Below are 17,093 nucleotides of genomic sequence, written 5' to 3' on the forward strand. Positions count from 1 at the left end.
AGAATCACGGTGTGTGGTCCTTTCCAGAGCGGCTCCAGGGTTTTAAGCTCATGCCTCTTGACCGAGACTAAATCTCCTGGTTGAAAGGGGTGGGGAAGAACAGGAGGATGAGCGAAGGCTTCTCTCAAGGCCCTGGTTATTTTCTTCTGTACATGTTGCAGGGCCATGAGTGAAGCCAGCAAGTGGTCCTGTTCCAACTGTTCCATTACATCGTCTCCTAGCCTCGGCAGGATAGGTGGAGGTCTGCCAAATAAAATTTCATAAGGGGAAAATCCCTTGACAAATGGAGTACAACGCGCACGCAAAAGGGCAAAAGGCAGGACATCAACCCAATTTTCGCCTGTCTCAAGGGACAGTTTGGTTAAGGTCTCTTTTAGGGTCCGATTCATCCTTTCTACTTGACCCGAGCTCCGGGGTCTATATGCACAATATAATTTCCAATCTATTCCCAATGCCCGGGCTAGACCCTGGGACACCTGCGCCGTGAAGGCCGGGCCATTGTCTGATCCTAAGCTCAGAGGCAGCCTGAATCTAGGGATTATTTCTTTTAATGATTTCTTAACTGTCGCCTGAACCATTTCTGATTCAGTGGGGAACGCCTCGACCCACCCAGAGATGGTGTCTACAAAAACGAGCAAGCATTTATATCCATATTTCCCTGGTTTAATCTCAGTAAAATCTACTTCCCAAAAGCGGCCTGGCTCAATTCCTCTATCTCTTTTAGCTTCTGAAACCTTCCTATTTGCACCCTGATTACTTGGGCGCAGCTTACACATCTTTCAACCACCTCTTCAATCTGTTTTCCCAGCCCTTGCGCCCTGAACTTCTTCCGCACTAATTCCGCCATCCTTGTTCTTCCCAGATGAGTCCCTTGGTGGCGCCGACCCACCATGCGCCGCCCGAGCGCCGCGGGTAAGAGGATCTTACCTTCAGGATCCTGAGACCACTTTTGTCCCGGCGCCACACTTCCCCCTTTTCTGGAAACCCACTCCAAATCTTTAGGAGTGTAACTGGGCTTCCTCGGTCAAGATCGGTAGCTCCAAGGCACGTTTACTTTTAGTTGGGGCAGCTTCTCGGGCTGCTGCATCAGCCAGGCGGTTTCCGACTGCTTCTAGGGAGTCGCCTTTCTGACGTCCCGGGCAGTGAATGATTGCCAGCCTCGCAGGTTCCCAGATGGCTGCTAGAAGATCTAAAATTTCAGCTTTATTTTTGATGGCCTTGCCTTCTGCTGTGAGGAGACCACGCTCTTGATAAATGGATCCGTGTACATGGGCGGTTGCAAAAGCATAGCAGTTGTCCATATAAATGTTAACTGACTTGTTTCTTCCAAGTTTTAGGGCTTTTGTTAGTGCGATGAGCTCTGCGCGTTGGGCTGAAGTTCCTGGGGGAAGGGTCTGTTGCCATAAAACTTCACGGTCTGTCGTCACCGCAGCACTGGCATACCTTTGCCCTTGAAACACAAAACTACTGCCGTCTGAAAACATGCTGATATCAGGGTCATGTAAAGGAATGTCCGTAAGATCAGAGCAGAGGGACGAGATCGTTGCCAAGGTTTCTGGGCAAGAGTGTAGAGGAGGATTCTGTCCTTCAGGCAGCAAAGTGGCTGGGTTTAAGGTTGTGGGAGCACAGAAACGTATTCGGGGCTGGTCGAGTAGCAATGCTTGATATTGGGTACGGAGCATTTGACAGCCATCGCTCTGGGGGAGCCCGCAGTAAAGTTTCCACTTCATGGGGCCTCATGACAGACAATGCTTGCCCTAAGGTTAGTTTGTCTGCATCTTTAACTAGAAGCGCAGTGGCGGCAATCTGTCGAATGCATGGGGGCCACCCGGAAGCAACTGGATCCAGCTGTTTTGTTAAAAAGCCACTGGTCGGCGCCAAGGTCCTAGGCACTGTGTCAGAACTCCCTTGGCTACCCCCCCTTTTTCGGCTACAAACAAATGGAATGGCTTGGTGGGATCTGGCAGGGCCAAGGCTGGTGGGGTCATGAGAGCATCTCGTAAGGCTGGGAAGGCTTTAGTTTGAGTCTCTCCCCACATGAATGACTCTGGAGACCCTTTGAGGGTGGCATACAAAGGGGCTGCCAGTTCAGCAAAGCCAGGTATCTATAGTCTGCAGTAGCCTGCCGCCCCAAGGAACTCGCGGACTTGTTTGCGAGTTTTAGGCTGAGTAATATCGAGTATAACCCAAATTCTTTGTTCACCAAGATAGCGCTTACCTTTTTTAAGGTTGTAACCTAGATAGGTCACTGCAGTACGACAGACCTGTGCTTTTCTGGCTGACACTCGGTACCCCAGTTTTTGTAGAAGACTCAAGAGTCCTTTGGTGGCATTCAGGCATTCTAAATGAGAAGGGGCCGCCAACACGATATCATCAACTTATTGCAATAGAGTTACCTGTGGGTTGGAGATCCGAAATGGCTCTAAATCTTGGTGCAGGGCTTCATTAAAAAGAGTAGGAGAATTTTTAAATCCCTGGGGGAGTCGCGTCCAGGTGAGCTCTCTGGCTTTTCCCTCTTCAGGATCAGTCCATTCAAATGCAAATAGTGGCTGGCTTTGTGGGGCCAGCGGGATGGCAAAGAAGGCATCTTTTAAGTCCAGAACTGTATGATACACCTGAGAACGGGGAAGCAGACTAAGAGTATACGGGTTGGGTACAGTGGGATGAATGTCCATTACGCTGGCGTTTACTGCTCTTAGGTCTTGAACTGGCCGGAAATCGGATGAATTAGGCTTCCGGACAGGAAGAAGTGGAGTATTCCATGGCGACTTGCATGGGATCAAAATGCCAGAGTCGCGCAAACGCTTGATGTGAATAGCGATTCCCTGCCTAGCCTCCCGGGACATGGGATATTGTTTTAGTCTTACCGGAAGTGCGGATGCCTTAAGTTCCACTATTATGGGAGTTTGATGAATTGCCAGCCCAGGTGGATTGGTTCCAGCCCATACCTGGGGAAAATCCGCCTGGAGGCTTTTAAGGAGGGGATCGACTGCATGGACATTTTCATTAGGGACTGGAGTGAGCAGGCCCTCTTCCCCAAGTGGCACAGTCACCATTACTGTTGTTGGGCCATCCTGGCCGACTTTAATATGCATACCCCCTTCAGTGAATTTCAAAGAAGCCGTTAGTTTATGCAGTAGGTCTCTACCTAGTAATCCAGGGTAGGGGCATTCAGGCATGATTAGGAAAGAATGTGTAACAGTTTTACGGCCTAAATCTACTTGTCGTTCAGTGGTCCATTTACAAGTCTGGGACCCAGTTGCTCCTTGCACCAGGGTTGCCCCTTGCCTGGTGGGGCCAGGATCTTGTTTTAAAACTGAAAAGGTTGCCCCAGTGTCCACCAAGAAGGTCTTAGGTTGGCCCCCTATATTAACAGTAACCAACGGCTCAGAAGGGGCCACCGAGCCGCGGCCCCGTCAGTCGAAATCGACTCCCATCACAGATACCTGGGATGGCCGAGTTTTGTGTTGGGCTAAGTTGGGGCAATCCTTTTTCCAGTGTCCCTCTTGTTTGCAATATGCACACTGATTTTTTCCTAGTGACACTTTAACCCTTTGTTTATCTTTTTTCTTTTGTTCAGACCAGAATTCTTTGGGCGTTCCGGGTCCTCTTCCCTCACGGGCATCCAGGACGGCTGCCACCACCCTGCTTAATTTTTTTGTCTGTCTTTCTTCCTGAGAATCCCTATTGTTGAAAACCTTTTGGGCTATTTCAACTAACTCAGATAAATTTTTTCCTTCAAACCCATCTAATTTTTGTAACTTTATCCGAATGTCTGGGGCTGCCTGTGAAACAAAAGCCAGATTTAATGCCCTTCTATTTTCAGGTGCCTCAGGGTCAATAGGGGTAAAGGTGCGGTACGCCTCCGTGAGCCTTTCTAAGAAGGCCGAGGGGCTTTCCTCAGCTCCCTGAATTACTTCTGTTACCTTAGACGTGTTTGTGGGCCGGCGGCCGGCCGCTCGGAGACCTCCCAGTAGAGTCTGGCGAAACAGGGTCAATGATCGCCTACCATGAGGAGCGTTTGGGTCCCAATTCTCAGGATGCGAGGAAGGAAAAACTTCCTCCAGCACAGCGGGATCCTCGGTGGGTTGCCCCTTTGGCCCCATCACTAATTTCCGGGCCTCGCGACGGATCTTATCCCGCTCCTCAGTGGTGAAGAGAACCTGCAAGAGCTGCCGGCAGTCATCCCAGGTGGGCTGCTGGGTCACAAATAGGGTTTCAAGAAGAGAAATTAAGGTTTGGGGTTTCTCTGAGAACGAGGGGTTTTGAAGCTTCCAGTTATAAAGGTCGCTAGTGGAGAAGGGTACATAAGTCATAAAGGGTCGGACTTCACCCTGCAGGGGTGGCCCTGGACGAAGGGGTAAGGCAGTGGGAGGGGGATGAAAGGGAGTCCCTGACCGGGTATGAGATGGGCTCAGGGGAGTGTCCTGACTCGGGCTTGCCTCCTGATCTGAAGCATCCTGACTTGTATTTTTTGAGCGAGAACTATAGGGCGGTGGGTGGTAAGTTTCTTCTTCTTCCTCTGGTGCAGGTGATAGAGGGGGCAGCCGCTTAGTCCCGTCAAGATTCTTATTTTGAGCTCCAGATGGGCTGCCTTTGAGTGGTAAAGCCTGTACTTTAGGGAGGCAAGGGGGAAGGGGAAGGAGAAGTTTTAACCAATCTGGAGGGTTTTCGATGAGGGTCCTCCATGCCCCAATATATGGGATTTGGTCTTCGTGCCTAGAAAAGACAATATCATGAACCTTATATATCAATGTAAGGTCAAAGGTCCCCTGTGGAGGCCATTCCACCTGAAAGCTGGTCCATTCCACCTCGCAGAGAGTTCGAAGGACTGGCTTCTTAACGTGGAGGCCGAAAACTGAGGCAGCTCTCCTGTAGTCCTGGAAATGGGTTAGTATGAGACTCAGAGGGGTGGGGGTACTCTGATTTTGACCCATGACAAAGATAGGCAGAACTGACAAGGACGCACAGATAGTCAACAGGAAGAAGACAATTAAGACACGAAGAAAACACAAGTTTGAGATCTCTAGGCCAGTAGGCCGTGGCAGCCACCTGAAAATAGGATCCTTCTTGACAAAAACCAAACCAAATGGGGTCTACCAGCGTCCCGGTAGGATCCCTGACTCTGGGTCTATAGCCGCATCCAGCAGACCCTCCTGAGTCATCCAAATGGCGCGTCCCAAGAATTCCTTACCTCTCCCAATCCCGAGCTTCTTCCCAGGGGTCAGCGGAGCAATCCGCAGAAAGGGCCCTGTTTCAGATCTTTAACTTTCTGGTGGAACAATCCGAGGAAAGGGCCCTGTTTCAGACCTTTAACTTTCCCGCGGAACAATCCAAGGAAAGGGCCCTGTTTCAGACCTTTAACTTTCCCGGCCAACGTACCAAATGTTGCATCCACACGACTCCTGAAACAGAATGCTACGGGCACCAGTGACAGTCACAACAAAGTTTATTACAATGAGAGGCAAGGCCAACCGATCGGGACCAACACTCTTGATAACAGTGCGGCCCCGAACAGCCGGGGTACAGAGTTTTTATAACCAATCACATCGTTTTATCATCACCTGGGAACAGAACAAAGAAACCGTTTCCAGATGAGTTAGAAACAGTTGCCTAATGAGGTGTTTATTTTAGACTTTCTGCCTCTAAGTTGCAACCAGTGGATCTCCTTGACCCTGCCTCTGATGCTCTTTTCTTTGAACTTTTGTTTCCTTAATTGGTGAAGCCTAATTTACAAGAGTATGTAGCGTAGTTTACCAGAGCAAAGCAAGGCTGTTGTCTCTTAACCTTCAGTGTCAACACAAAGCTGTTATTTTTCAAGCTAAGCATTAGCCCTACACTACAATTTAACCCTTACACTAGAAGTGCTGTTTCTGTTCCCGAGATATTAGTTCTGCTTAAAACCACATTTGCCAAGTTACTGAGAAATAGAACTTCCTCTTAACTGCTTGTTTGAGCTTCTGTAAACCTGCTTGGCTAACTTCCCCATTCTCGGGCACTGCATCCTCTTCAAACTAGATAGAAGACTAATATTGTAAAAACATGACTCAGCATTCAACTGGCTAGAGTCAACAAGTTATATTTTAAAATTCTTCAGGACTGTGTGATTGGTGCCCCGCCTTATATTTTAAAAACCTACAACATTGTGTAATTGGTGCCTGCCATTTCCAACTGCCACCCTTCGCAACCCGATTGGTCAATACAGACTTTATAAGACATCCCCAAAGCTTGTTCGGGGCCAGACGTTCGGGACCTGTTGTGTTTCCCTGTCTGGCCCGGCAGTAATAAACTTGTTTTGATCCTGTTTTTGCTGTCCAGAGTTCATAAGCAATCGCGACCTACAACATTTGGAGGTCCCACCGAGACCTCCTTTTTTTTGGAACTCAGATATTTTGTTTCTTCGACATCTGGATGGAATTGCCAGGGGCGAGCTCCCGAGAGACGTTCCTCGCTCCAGCTTTCCAGGTAGGTTAGGAAATGCACTCGATTCCCCTTTTTGGTTTCTGTTTCTGGCCAGATCTGTTGCTAGAAGGGAAGGCTGGACGCAGTTTAACTTCCCCTAGCTGGTACTTGGAGGAGACGTTCCTAAAGTTGCCACCTGGATCTGGTATCTTCTTCTGGTTTATATTCATTTTGACGATTCTTGGGTCACCTGCTGGTTCTGGTTTTTTCGGTGGGGCTGATCACCCCAACATCACTTTTTTCTCATTTCCTTTTTCTCGTTTCTAGTGCTGTCTGTATTATTTATTTGCTGTGACCCACCGTTTAACCTCGTAGTGGGTCAATCTCCTTCTTCTGAGCCTTGCACCCCACTCCAATGTATGCTCAATAATTTTTCTGGTTTCAGAAAAAGAGGGAAGAACTATGGCTTCGACCTGAAGCCAGCCTGGCTGCGAACATACTGCCAACTGGACTGGCCGACATTCCCTGGGGTTGACTGGCCCCTGGAGGGCTCCTATAACCTTAACCTTGCTTATGCTGTCCGCAGGATCTGTCAGGATGTTCACTCTGACCAGGAGCCATATGCCCTCACCTGGGAGATCTCCTAGAAGACCCCCCACACACACACCCATCCTGGTTAAAAGATTGTAAAGACCAAAAGGAACTCCCTGCTAGTCCCCCTTCTGCCCCTACATCCCCGACCCCCTCTAAAGCCCTTCTGCCTGTTGCACGACCGTCGAAGAGGCTCTACCCTGTATTGCAGGAAAACCCAGAAGGTAGGGGCTTCATTCCCAGGGAGCAACGGCCATCCTCCCACTGCTACCAGTGCCCAAGAGGAAGTGGCTAGCCCTCCACATACCAGAGAAGGGACATCATACGGGACTGGACCCCAATCACCCGAACTCCCAGCCCCCATTCTCCCCCTCAGGCAGACTGCTCCAATTCCTGTCCCAGATGGGCATCAACCTAGGTCTACTCTAGTATATACCCCTTTTTCTACCGCTGATCTTTATAATTGGAAGACCCCAAATCCCCCTTTCTCTGAAAACCCCCAGGGCCTAATTGACCTATTGAGCTCTATTTTCACCATTCACTTACCTACTTGGGAAAACTGTCACCAACTCTTGCAGGTCTTACTGACTTCCAAGGAAAGGGCCCAAGTGCTCCAGGAAGCAACGAGAGCAGTCCTTGGCCCAGATGGAATGCCTACCACACAGACCTTCACAGAATTGAGCACATTTTCCCTTCCGCGCCACCCCAGTGGGACCCTAACATGGATAAGGGTAGGGAGCATCTACTCCAGTATCACCAGATTCTGTTACAAAGGCTTCGTGCAGCGGCACGAAAACCCACCAATCTGACAAAGATTCATGACATGGTCCAAGGACCGAATGAGTCATCTGCAGCCTTCCTAGAAAGGCTTTACCAGGCTTACCGCTTATATTCTCCTATTGACCCTGAAGCAATAGAGAACCGAAAACCATTAATAGGACTTTCGTTTCTCAGTTGGCCCCAAACATCCATAAAAAGCTTCAGAAATTAGAGAGATTTGAAGGAAAGACAATCTCTGAACTGGTAGAAATAGCTCAGCGAGTTTTCCAGAGTAGAGACAGCCCAGCCATTATGCAGGGGAAGGAAATAGGGAAGGTATTCATGGCAGCATGGGGGGGGGTGGAGCCCCCCAACCACTCTAAAGGATTGGGGAATCCTCAAACCCACCAAAAGAGACCCAGCTCAACTTTAGGAAAAAATCAATGTGCTTATTGCGAGGAAGAGGGACACTGAAAGAACGAATGCCCCGAGAAAAAGCCAAAACCTCATAACCACCCATCCTGGTCGCCCAGGAACAATGACGTCACCACAGCTCCCCTCTTTCCCTGGACCCCCGGGAGCCTGTGGTTACCCTCAACATAGAATGGAAAGAAACCAGATTCCTGGTTGACACTCGGGCTATGTATTCCATTCTTTTTTTTTTTTTTTTCAACATTTTTAATTTATTTTTGGGACAGAGAGAGACAGAGCATGAACGGGGGAGGGGCAGAGAGAGAGGGAGACACAGAATCGGAAACAGGCTCCAGGCTCTGAGCCATCAGCCCAGAGCCCGACGCGGGGCTCGAACTCACGGACCGCGAGATCGTGACCTGGCTGAAGTCGGACGCTTAACCGACTGCGCCACCCAGGCGCCCCTGTATTCCATTCTTAAAGAACCCTTAGGACCTGTGATTAAAGAAAAAGTATACATACAGGGAGTCACAGGACAGACACAAGGCTACCCACAGACCCGTGCCCGAATCACTGACCTAGCTCAAGAACTATTATTCTTTTTGTGCTTATACCTGATTGCCCATTTTCCCTTCTGGGGAGAGATCTATTGCACAAGCTTAAGGCCCAAATTTCCTTTACCGGGGATACTATAGATTTAAACCTACTGCCACCCGCCATTTTAGTTACCTGTCTGATATCAGAGGAATATCTACTCCTAGAAAGCCTCTCCATTAATAGAAAAATGGAAAGAGACAATTCCTACAGTTTGGGCTAAAACTAACCCCCCCTGGGCTAGCCCTTCAACAAGTGCCACTAGTGATCCAGCTAGCTGCCACAGCCACCCCAATCCGGGTGAGGCAATATCCCATCAGGCAGCAAGTGAGGGAGGGAATTGCCAAACACATCAACCGCTTGTGAGAAGCTGGGATCCTAGTGCCATGCCAGTCCCTCTGGAATGCTCCCCTTGCTTCCTGTCCCAAAATCTGGGACTTCAGAGTATAGGCCGGTACAAGACCTCAGGAAGTTAACAAAAAGGGTTGAGACAATTCATCCTAGTCCCCAACCTCTATACTCTCCTGAGTGAACTCTCACCAAATTACCTCCTTTACTCCATCCTGGACTTAAAGGATGCATTCTTTGCTTTGCCGATTGCAAAGCTCAGTCAGCCTATTTCTGCCTTTGAATGGACAGACCCAGATGGGACCTACAACGGACAGTTAACCTGGACTCACTGCCCCAAGGGTTTAAAAACTCCCCTACTCTTTTTGATGAGGCTCTTTGAAGGGATTTGATCCCCTACCAGGAGAGCCACCCAGATGTTATGCTGTTACAATATGTAGATGACTTGCTCCTAGCCGCTGACTCCTTAGAGAACTGCACAAAGTCTACAGAGGACCTTCTAAGAGAATTAGACGTCCTGGGATATAAAGTCTCTGTAAAGAAGGTACAAATTTGCTTGGGCTCTGTAATATACTTGGGCTACCAACTGCGTGAAGGTAAGTGACCGCTGGGGCCGGAAAGAATCCAAACTATGCTAAACATCCCTAAACCTAAAACTAAAAGGCAGATCAGGGGTTTCCTAGGGGCCGCTGTGTATTGCCGCCTCTGGATACCTGGTTTCGCTGAAATGGCAAAACTTCTGTATTCTGCTACTGGGGGGGGGGGGGGCGGGAAGGAACTGAGCTGGTCTGGGGAGAACAAGAAAATAAAGCTTTTGAACAAATCAAGACTGCACTTACCCAGGCCCCAGCCCTAGCCTTACCAGACATTCCCAAGCCTTTCCAATTGTTTGTACATGAGGTACGGGGAATTGCAAAGGGAGTCCTCACTCAAACTTTGGGCCCTTGGAAGTGACCCGTGGCCTATTTATCCAACGACAAGATTCAGTCGCTATGGGATGGCCCAGCTGCCTTAGGGCAGTTGCTGCGACAGCTGTGCTTGTTAATGAGGCCTCCAAGTTGACACTTGGGAAAGACCTCCAAATTATAGGGCCTCACGCAGTGGCTTCCTTGATGCACTCCCGGCTGGACCGGTGGATTTCCAAGGTGCAAATCATCCAATACCAGGTGTCACTGCTAGACCCTCCACGAATCACCTTCTTAAAGACAGAAGCCTTAAACCCAGCCACGTTGTTACCTGATAGTGAGTTTGGGACTCGCTCCATGACTGCTTGGAAACCATAAGTACCCTTTCGGGGCTAAGGGAAGACTTAAGGGATCAGCCCCTGCCTAAGGCAGACTGTGAGCTGTTCACTGATGGCAGCAGTTTTGTCAAAAATGGAGTCAGATATGCAGGTGCAGCTGTAGTGACTCAGGACCAGGTTATCTGGGCCCGAGCCCTTGAGCATGACACTTCTGCCCAAAGAGCAGAGCTGATAACTCTAGCCCAGGCCCTCAGATGGGCAAAGGGAAAAATGGTGAACTTTTTCACTGATAGCAGGTATGCCTTCGCCACCACCCATGTTCATGGAGCTCTATATAAAGGAAGGGGACTATTAACATCTGGGGGAAAAGAAATCAAAAATAAAAAAGAAACTTTGGCCCCGCTAGAAGCCTTATGGCTCCCAAAGAAAGTGGCCATTATACATTGCAAAGGTCACCAAAAAGTAGACTCACCCCAAGCCAAGGGAAACGCCTTCGCCGATCTGATGGCAAAGCCTGCAGCTGAAGGCCGTGTACTCCCAATTAAGATTTTGCCTCTGCTGCCTCCATGCTTTCTCCCCACGGAACCATTTTATACCAAAGAAGATCTACGCCTGATAAAAACCTCGAGGGCAAAAAGAGATGACCAGCATTGGTATCACCTCGAGGATGGACGCATCTTCATACCAGAAGCTATAGGACGGACCTGGCTCCAGCAAGGCCACAGCTCCGCACATCTAGGGGCAACCGAGTTGTCTGAACTAGCCCAAAGGGACTATTTTACTCCAAACCTTAATAAAATCATAAAAAGCCTAGTAGACCGATGCAAAGCCTGTGATCAGACTAACCCATCTCCCAAGTTTAATTTTTCAGGACAGAGATTATGCGGGAAGATGCCTGGAGAAATATGGGAACTGGACTTCACTGAGACAAAACATGGACTCTATGGCTATCATTACCTCCTTGTACTAGTGGACACCTTCTCCGGATGGGTAGAGGCTTTCCCCACTAGAACAGAGTCAGCTCAGATAATGGCTAAAAATTACTCAATGAATTGGTTCCCTGATTTGGCATCCCTATTGGTCTGGGATCAGATAATGGCCTGGCTTTCATATCCAGATCTCTAAAATGTTAGCCAAATGCTTACAAATAAATTGGAAATTATTGTGCCTACCACACCCAAAGCTCAGGGCAGGTAGAAAGAATGAATAGAACTCCAAAAGAAACCTTGACTAAATTAATTACAGAAACTGGCAAAAACTGGGTAGGCCTCCTTCCCTTTGCCCTTCTTAGAGTGCGATGTACACCCCATGTACAGGGTATTATCCCTTTTGAGATCTTGTTTGGGAGGCCACCCCCACTACTCCCCAAATTGGGAGACGAACATTGGGCCAAGATTTCCAAAAACATCTTAAGTCCCTGCAGGCTCTGCAACATACGCTGCCAGCTATCCATGACGTGATAAAAGAAAGCCGTAAAGACCCCCCCCCCCCCCCCCCCCCCCGCGAGACTAAATCATCACATCAAGAGCTCAGACCTGGAGATTGGGTCTGGACACAACGCCACACCTCGCCTAACCTAGAAGCTCATTGGACCAGGCCTTATCCCATCATCTTATCTACCTCATCAGCAGTGAAAGTGGCTGGACAAAGTTATTGGATCCATCGCTCACAGACCAAGGCTGCCCATCCTGATCACATTCCACAAGAATGGACACTTCAGCAAACAGGAAATCCTCTTAGGGTTCGACCAGTTAAAGTCTCCTGACCTTCTATTTGATAAATGCCTTGCCTGCTTCTGCCTTTACTGCTCCTAGCCATCTTTATACTAATTCTAACCACTGGATTAGTTGCAGTTGTGCCTGCAGATTGGACAGCCATCGAAAAAGGGCTATTCATTTTCACCTTCCTGTTATGGATGGGATGTTTTATAAGTATTGGATGCTTTTTATAATTTCTATAACTAGACAGGCTCTCTCTGATCATGCCCAATCCAATATAGATGGATTGTTAGTAAAACTACCACCGGACAGGTTCTGGCCAACTCCACCTCTTACGCCTCCCCCTGTCTTATTTTTGATCTTTGTAGCCAATTCCTAAGCTGGACCAACCCTGTACTTTTCAAACAAGGGGGAAAACCCATACTCTCACCCACTGGAGCCAAAATGGGCTTCCCTGGAGCCAGCCCCCATCCAAAGGGACCAGAATGCCAACACCTTAAAAAGGTACAGCTTTATGCTTGCCCCTCGGATGGACCCCCAGATTGTCAAGGCCATGGACAATTCCATTGGGCTTCTTGGGGCTGTGAAACAATCGCAGACTAGACTCACAAAGATCCATTCATATCCTCTATAACTACAGTCTCTAATTCTAGAACCCAACATTTAATATCCCTAAAAATTAAAGATGGATTAGACTCCCGATGGAACTCAGGAAAGACATGGGGTCTCAGACTGTATGTAACTGGTAGTGACCCTGGTGTTGAAATCACTATACAGAGATTTAAAATCCGGGTCACCCTAAGAGCCCCTATTGGACCCAAATCCTATTATTAACCCTCTTCCTGATCCTGGAAGATCACTAACTTTAACTACTAAGGCAACCCCACTAACAGACACTCCTCCAACAATCAAAGAGACTCACAATCCTAAAGAGACCCACAATGAGGATACGGATACCTTTAAGGCCCTATACTATACCTTTAAGTTTCTAAATTCTACTAACCCAAACATCACCCAAGACTGTTGGCTATGCCTAGATCCTAGACCCCCCCTATTATATTGGGATAGGAGCATCCATACTCCTAGGAGAAAGAGATAATCAGATTCATAATTTAAGCCACAATCAATTACAAAATAAATGTCTCTGGGGACAACACCCCAGTCTTACCTTAGGGGATTTAGAAGGTCAGGGAACTTGTTCCTATGCAGGAAATTATCGAGTTAACCAATCTCAGTACCTAAGTTATTGTAATAACACTATTAGACCTCCTATTTCTACAAGGAGGACTCTGTCTGGCATTGGGAGAACAATGTTGTTTTTATGTCAATAACAAAGCCTAGCACAGATTAGACAAAGATTAGAAGAAAGAGAAAAACAAAGACAAGCCAATCTAAATTGGTATGAGTCTCTCTTTTCATGGTCACCATGGTTGACCACCCTACTTAGTGCCCTAGTTGGACTGTTAATCTTAGTCCTCCTTGTCCTCCTTATCGGACCCTGCTTGGTAAAATTACTCCTACAGTTTATCAACCAAAGATCAGCTCTATTAAACTCACGGTACTCCAAGGACAATATATACCCTTAACGACCCAAGATAATAATTAAGTACCGAGGAATCGGGTATAAACCAGAAGAAGTGGGGAATGTAAAGGGCAAACATAGCTAGCCTCCTGTAGCCTGGGAGTAAACTATGACCTATGTAAGCTTAGAAGGACCCCAGAATATGAGATGCTGAAACAGGGTTTCTTTTGGGCTTTCCTAGAAGTGCTGTTTCTGTTCCCGAGATATTAGTTCTGCTTAAAACCACATTTGCCAAGTTACTGAGAAATAGAACTTCCTCTTAACTGCTTGTTTGAGCTTCTGTAAACCTGCTTGGTGTAATCACCCTTCCCCATTCTCAGGCACCGCATCCTGTTCCAACTAGATAGAAGACTAATATTATAAACAACATGACTCAGCATTCAACTGGCTAGAGTCAACAAGTTATATTTGTAAAAATTTTTTTTTCAACGTTTTTTTATTTATTTTTGGGACAGAGAGAGACAGAGCATGAACGGGGGAGGGGCAGAGAGAGAGGGAGACACAGAATCGGAAACAGGCTCCAGGCTCCGAGCCATCAGCCCAGAGCCCGACGCGGGGCTCGAACTCACAGACCGCAAGATCGTGACCTGGCTGAAGTCGGATGCTTAACCGACTGCGCCACCCAGGCGCCCCAACAAGTTATATTTTAAAATTCTTCAGGACTGTGTGATTGATGCCTGCCTTATATTTTAAAAACCTACAACATTGTGTGATTGGTGCCCACCCTCTCAAACTGCCACCGTTTTGCAACCCGATTGGTCGATATAACCTTTATAAGACATCCCTAAAGCATGTTCGGGGCCAGACTTTCAGGACCTGTTGTATTTCCCTGTCTGGACCGGCCGTAATAAACTTTTTTTGATCCTGTTTTTGCTGTCCAGAGTTCATAAGTGATCGCGACCTACAACAGGTTGGATATACTGTCCTGTGCCAGACAATTGTTCAAAAGTCACTGGAGTAGCAGTGTCAAAGTTCTGCAGAGCACGAGTGACACAAGCATGAAAGTCCTGAGCAACGACAGCATATTGGACCGGGGTCAGGATGATTTTCATGAGAGAGCCTCAGTCCCAGGCACATATGGGATAAGTGCCACAGTTTCCAAAATACTGATCATAAAAGGGCTATGAAGGCCATATAGTTGAACTTCTTTCTGTAATTTTTACTATTTGGAAGGGCAGGCTTTCATGGACATATTGTCCATTTTGCCTAAAAACAGGAAACAGGTGGAATTCACGGCCTTCTGGGCTTCTTCAAGACACTTCTGCATTAGGGTAAGGACTTTATCAGAGGTTCTTATGAGACCTCTGATATCATGTTGATGAGATTTTTTTAGGCTCGATACTGTCTCACCCTTTTGGGAGAGGGGGAGTAAATTTTGGCTGTAAAGGCGCCAGAGGCACCGCCTGATTATAGGGGGACTGAGGTTTTTCCTCCTTTTTAGATAACTCTACCTCTTCATATACACCATCCAAGCTCAAGGGGAGAAGGGCAGTGCGGACGATGGACCAAGTGAAGATTACCTCAGGGGGGACATTAGCCCCTTCAGAATGCCTGGCCTTTAATGTTTTCCCTACTCGTTCCCACACGTCAAGATCATAAGTTCCTTGTTCTGGGAACCAAGGGCAATTTTGTTGGGCAGTCAGCAATGATTTAAGGAGAGCCTTATAGTTTAGAGTCATCCCTGCTGTCTCTCCTAGTGACTGAAGAATTCAAATACAGCACTTTTGTAGGGAGTCAGGAGCTGGGAGGGAGCTAGGGAGTTCCCCATGGGAGATCTCTCAAAAAGTTCCATGGCAGCAAATCCTAATATAGTTTTGCTTTATCCCTTACCTCGTCAGGGAGACTGTACCCCGTGCATTTTTTTTCTTGGAACTCCTTGATCATTCCGCAGCATCCTGCAGTCCTTGTGTTGCACCACCTCCTGGCCACGTCGACTCCTTGTCCACATCAGCCCGGAGTCCCCTTTTCTTCCATCACGTTGCGGTCACCATCTGTTGTAGACTCTAAGTCTAAAGTTCTCACCTGGCCAGCAAGACAGAGGATGCAGGATTAAAAGCAAGAGGTGGCTAACATCCTGGAAAAGACAAGAGCCCTGAATAAGGGTCCTTGCTCCATTTTTATTAGGATCAGAAGGCTACACACACATGGTAATGGATGTGCACAAAGACACGAACATTAACTCATGGGCATGAGGGAAAGGGGGTCTTGAAGATATGTGGGGTTAGGGGTTTGGGTTAACACAAAACAAAATCCTGGTTGCGTTTGTAGCAAACAGGAGGCAGGACCTCTGTTTATCATAGCTAGCCTAAGGGATAAGACAGAGCTAGTAACCTCAGGGTTAACAAAGCACCTTTTCTTTTGTTAATCAGCTCCTCTCCGGGCAGCTTCACCTCAGCTCATTGGTCTACAGCCCTATTTACCTGTTTACTTAATTTGGTCCTTCCTTCCTGTGAAAGCAGCTTTCTGCTATCGTACAAGATTGGGGGGCACTTTTGCCCTGAATACCTAATCTTGTTTACTTCATAGACCTTTGTATTGGGGGCATTTGCCCCCCACCCCAGTCTATCCTTATTTGCCTAATCTTGTTTACCCAAACTTGGGTGTGAGCATCCTATGGCTTTGTAATTCTTTATGCCTTGTTAACCCAGTGGTGCAAGCCCAGGAAATTTCTAAGCTTATTCAACAACAATATACAACACTGTATATTTTGACGATTGACAAGTGCCTGTTGGTGGTCCCCTGTCCATTCAAGTGCTGCATCTGTGAAGTGCAGTCTCTGCATGATACTGTTATCAATCTGTGTTTGAGTAATCATTGCTTTGGTGATACTAGTATTTATGTGATTGACTACTCTAGCAGTACGGACAGACTCTGTCAGGGAGACTGCTGCCACAGAGGCTGTGGTAAGATGACACCCGATGACATAAGGAAGGCAGTGAACCATCCAACAAATCTTGTAGGTCTCCAGTTAGAAATGGCTTGGGCTAATTCAGCGAGACCACTGGACCCTTGCCAGGGCCTTGTTATATTTACCGGAAGCCAAGTTTGAGGCTGTCTTTTTAAGATAAACATATGTGAGACAGAAAGTTTGGTAAGATGATAATGGCTGAGACAGGCTGGGTACCAAGCCAAAAACAGCATGTATGGGTTGTCAAATGTTCTGTTAACCAGCTTAAAGAAAGGGGGGCTGTGATAGGAGCCTAATACTGTGATGGCACAAAGAGTCAGTGGGGCAGAGAGAGAGGGAGGGAGAATCCCAGGAAGGCTCCACACTGTCCGTGCAGAGCCCGATGCAGGGCTCAAACTCATAAACCATGAGATCATGACCTGAGCCGAAGCCAGGCACTTAACCCACCGAGCCACCCAGACACCCCAAGAAACAGACTCAACTATAGAGAACAAATTGATGGCACCAGAGGGGAGGTGGGTGGGCCATGGTTCAAGA

At 47.7% G+C, this 17,093-nt stretch overlaps 1 protein-coding gene across 1 annotated transcript in view; it reads right to left on the reverse strand.

Annotated features, from left to right (window-relative positions):
* Positions 1 to 17,093, reverse strand: part of LOC131499603 (uncharacterized) — a 38,455-nt gene that overhangs the window by 6,654 nt on the left and 14,708 nt on the right. Inside the window, exon 2 of the mRNA XM_058707696.1 lies at positions 15,479 to 15,722. The gene's annotated coding sequence lies outside the window, so the exon portion shown is untranslated. The remainder of the gene's footprint in view (positions 1 to 15,478; positions 15,723 to 17,093) is intronic.

This window comes from Neofelis nebulosa, chromosome 17 (genome assembly GCF_028018385.1).
Source record: "Neofelis nebulosa isolate mNeoNeb1 chromosome 17, mNeoNeb1.pri, whole genome shotgun sequence".
Taxonomy (NCBI): Eukaryota; Metazoa; Chordata; class Mammalia; order Carnivora; family Felidae; genus Neofelis; species Neofelis nebulosa.